Source organism: Vanacampus margaritifer, chromosome 1, assembly GCF_051991255.1.
Source record: "Vanacampus margaritifer isolate UIUO_Vmar chromosome 1, RoL_Vmar_1.0, whole genome shotgun sequence".
Classification (NCBI taxonomy): Eukaryota; Metazoa; Chordata; class Actinopteri; order Syngnathiformes; family Syngnathidae; genus Vanacampus; species Vanacampus margaritifer.
Window position 1 is genome coordinate 35,547,240 of NC_135432.1, and position 5,000 is coordinate 35,552,239.

The following is a 5,000-nucleotide window of genomic DNA, read 5'->3' on the forward strand; positions in this document are numbered from 1 at the left end:
GGACGCAGTATCTTTCCCAGGGAAGACTTGTGACCACCTATGTTCGGCAGTGGGACGCCTAACTACCTGCGTCAACAGCAAACGATATAGAGCACGAGTCGGTGTCTCTGCCACTCCCATCAACCCCTCCCCCTTAACCCAAACGAAAATTAGGGGCGAGTCACCGCCAAGCCCTCCCTCATATGCATCCTGAACTGGCGGTACCCTCTCATAGAGTGTGCCCCACCTTCTCAAGATACACCCCCGTATATCACTCACTTTCCTCACCACCTCGGTCCTCCTAAACCGAAGACCCGCCCTACTAAAACTACCCTTAATAGCCTCCACATCGACCCTACCCTCAAAATCTAATAACTGGCCAACCCGTTTGATACCTGCTCTATCAAAAGACCCGCTAAACATGCTTTCCCTCCTCCCAGGAGGATCAGAGAGCATGTCAGGGTTAAAACGTAAAGGCATTTGCCCTAGCTGCCACAAGGAGCAAGGGGCCGCAACTACAAACGGCCGCAGTCTAGCCCACGCCTCAAACACTTCCCTCTCAAAAGGCGGGACCCGATCCAGGGCAGTCCGCTGGGGAAGCATACACAAATTATAGACACCATACTCACCCATATTTTCAACATGCGAAGCGAAAAAATCCTTCCACGCCGCATCGAATCCGGTGTCGAGGAACTTTTTTATCAATTTGAGACGCAGCGCATTCTTCCTAACTACCAAGTCGATCAGTTTAAGCCCTCCCCGATCATACTGACCAACCAAAACATTGTGTGCCACAGGTGCCCTCTCTCGCCGCCAGATAAATTTACTAACAGCAATGCTAAACTTATTTGCAAACACCCCCGGTAAGTCATACACAGCAAGAGCATGAACAAGTTTAGACAAACACAGTGCATTTACCACCAACACCCTACCTTTTAAGTGAAGACCACGCATTTTCCACAGATTCATTCGGGTGCACACACTGCTATACAAGCCAGACCACAAACAATCCCGACAGGTCACCTCATCCCTACCCAAGGGCACACCAAGAACCCTATAAGAATCCCCTGCATCCCTGACGCCCCAAACATTCGGCGGGGCCACGATGCCCCCGCAGTAGGACACAGACGTCTTTTCGAAATTTATCTTTGCTCCTGAGGCAAGGCAATAAACGTTCAGGGTGTGGAGAGCAACATTGAGGCTCCCCACATCGCGCAAAACCAAATTGGTGTCATCCGCATATTGAAAGATCTTATATTCCTTACCAGATGGACTCACAATTCCGTGCACAGCCCCATCCCTCTTGAGCATAGCGGCCAAAGGCTCGGCCACTATACTATAGAGGAGTGCACTCAAAGGACACCCCTGCCTTACCGACCTCCGCAAAGGGAAGCTATCCGACAGGAGTCCATTGCATTTTACACGGCTGACCGCACTGGAATACAAAAGTTTAATCCAGTTCACGAAGCCATTTTTAAAACCAAATTTCTCCAAAACACGGTAAAGAAAACAATGCTCAACCCTATCAAATGCTTTACTGAAATCAACTGAAACATGAATCCCCCCAGAGACATGCATCTCCTTCAACAAAAACTTTAGGGAGAGTATCGTGTCAGAAATGTCCCGTCCCGGGACACAATACGCCTGTGTACTGGCAACCACTTTACCAATCACACCTTTCAACCTAAGTGCTAATACTTTTGCCAGTATTTTATAATCGGTGTTAAGGAGACTTATTGGTCTGTAATTGGCCAGGCACCGCTTATCACCCTTCTTAAAGATCAAAGTCACAATACTAAGAGAAAAGGAGTCCGAAACCCGACCCTCTCTCTCAATATCGCCATACAGAGTATGGAGAATCGGGGCTAACCTGTGAGCGAAAGCACTATAAAACTCTGCGCTCAAACCATCCTCTCCTGGACTCCTACAGGCATTGAGACCCCTAATTGCTGCAGAAACCTCTGCCAAAGAAATAGGCGCGTCACAGCTGTCAGCGTCACTAGGGCTCAGAGACCCATCAAGCGCACCTAAAGCCTGACTACAGCTTACCTCGTTGATCCCTTCCCCATCAAACAAATCTGCATAAAACCTACCTACAATATCCAAAATCTCATCCAAATCACTATGACACCTGCCTGACTCATCCAACAGGCCATCCAAGTATAGCTTGCTCTGCCTGGACTTCTCTAAACCAAAAAAGAAAGCTGTGGAGCGCTCGCCCTCTACCGCATACTGGGCCCTGGATCTAAGTGCCGCCCCTCTAGCACGACTAACCTGTATAGTCCTGAGCTCTTCCTGCAGCACCAGATACTCAGGATCTACCGGGCCTAAACCAGAGGTGGCGGCAAGTCCCTGGAGGTGGCTCCGGACCGTGTGCTCCCTGATGGACTCCTCCCACCTCCTCTGCTTACTATAACGTAGGCACAGCTTTTTAATTTTAGCCTTTGCCTGCTCCCACCAATCAACCAAAGAGTCACAAATTCCCATTTCATCATCAAAACAATCAAAAAGGTGCTCCATCTTATTTACAAAAGTGGGGTCGGCAAGCAGCATATTATTAAAAACCCAGACCCCCCCATTCCTCTTACCACCCAGGAAGTCAAGTTTGACGGAAAAAAGGGAGTGATCGCTCCAGCCCACACATGCATAGGAGCTGCCACCGATGTACTTCCATAAAGCACTCGAAACAAAACACAGATCTATCCGAGACTGGAGGAGGACCCCCTGCACCACCTGACGCCGGGAATAGTCCCTTTTCAGGGGGTTGAGACCTCTCCAGACCTCGGACAAATCAGCAGCCACTGCAGCATCAATCAAAAAACTTCGACTAACGTCATTCCTGAATGTGTTGTTCGGACCGAGATCGATTTTTGACAACGCTATATTAAAGTCGCCAATCAAAAACGAGGAATCAGTAACATAAGGAAAAACAGAAACGAAGAAGGTTTTCCTCTCCATCTCCTCACTAGGCGCATAAACATTTATAAGGCGAAATTTAGTGGAGCCACGCAGAAAATCAATCACTATAAAGCGGCCATGTGGGTCCGCACGCACTAAAGAAGACCCGCCGAAAACACCCGGCTTAACTAGGACAGCCACACCACGGGAGTGTGCAGAGCCCAAAGCACAGTACAAAACACCAATGTCCATATCCTCTACCTTGCGAAGATGCTCCGCCTCCCACCACGTCTCCTGGATGCACAGCACGTCCCAGGTGGTGTCGTGAAACACACTGTGCATCTTTTCCCTATTCCTCAAGCTCCGGGCATTAATGGAGACTAGGGAGAGCGTCATTAGGAAGAAAAAAAGGAGTTGAACCATCATCCTGATCTAGACTACCGTTTAGACTTCCTGTTCGTCTTTGTCGGGGCGACCTCATTCCCTTGGGGATCGACGCCCGTAGGAACAGTTGTGGCATCTACAGTGGCAGACTCAGAACGGGCAGTGCCGCATGAGACGGGGCCCTCACCCCGCAGCCCTGACCGCCGATCACTACCAGGCTGGGTCTCACAAAACCCATCGGCATGTTTCGACCCAACCCTCCCGGTCGGTGATCTGGACCTGTCACTACTCTTAGACAGTGGCCGCCTATGCGGCACCTGACTCCTGCTGCCCGCTCTCGAGCGCTGAGACTTGGGAGTCTGGCCTGACTTCAGTGCCTGCTCCCCCGCTTCAGGGGTAAGGTGTGGAGCCAGATCCTCACCCATCCCCCTCCCCGGTCCAGCCCCTGCCACCACGATATTAGAGGTAGGGCAGGACACTGCCCCCCCCTCCTGCTCGGGGGCAGGACTGTGAGACATTTCACCAGCCCCCCCCACCACAGGCACCAATGCCACCTGGTCAGGTATATCCGGTTCCACATCCCGATCTAACAGGGCCTCTCTCGATCCAGGGCCGTGCTCTACTTCAACCGTAGGTGGGGGACCCCCACCTCCTTCATCTGGGTCAGAGGCGAGGTGGCCGGAGCATCCACACACAGAGGGATACTGATGACAGTCCTTACATTTAGCGGCCCTGGGCTCTGTACACTCCCGCGCATAATGGCCTTGGGCCCCACACCGTCTGCAACAAAAATCAGGGCATTCACGCAACACATGGTCAGGCTGGAGACACCCCCTGCACACCTTCACTTGCCTGTCATGAATGACCCTAAAATATTCAGGCCCCCCCGCCGTGTTAAACCTGACGGAATATGGTAGAGAACGCACTTGGTTTGTAAAGCGGACCTTTACAAACCTCGTCCCATCGGCTATGTTTGTCCCCGGCCACATACGTCTCCTCACCTCGGACACGGCCGAAACACCCCAAGCGAGTAGCTTCTGCAGGATTTCCTCATCCTCAATGTAAGCTGGCAGGCCCAGGAAAGACACAACAAGTTCATCCACACAGATATCCCTCCCGTGAACCCTAATTTCCCCGATCTTAAACCCATCTAACAATTTATCCTTGGCCACCTGGGATGCCACAGTCATTTCGAACCTGTCTTTGGTAATCATTCGACAGGCCAGAATTGTACCACAGACTTCCTTGGTAGCCCTCAGCAGAGCCAACGGAGACAGACCAGCACCACCTTCGAGCTCCAAAAACACCGTCAGCTCTTTATCGAAACACACTTTACGCTTGTGCACCACACTCATACCACTTCGAACATCATTCGCACCCACATCACTGCCAACCATCCTGCCAGAAAACTCACCATTCACCATTCCAGACATCCTGGGCCCAGCAAAGGCCACATCCATTCCAACAGTCGAAACAGAGCAAAAAGCTCTGGGGGGGGGGGGGAATAAACCCTCCTCCACAGCCAAGGAAGCTGGGAGGAGAAAGAAACTGAAAACTAACACAAAAATAAAGAAAAAATAACCAAAATGAATTCAAAAACAGACAAAGAAAGAACACAAAACCACATAATGGGGAGCACACAGCCCAACTGACACACACAGGCACAATCAGCTCAGCTGCAACCAATCAACCACACCTGGGCGTTCTCAGGGTAGTATGGCCGTAAGCCGAGAAAAAGA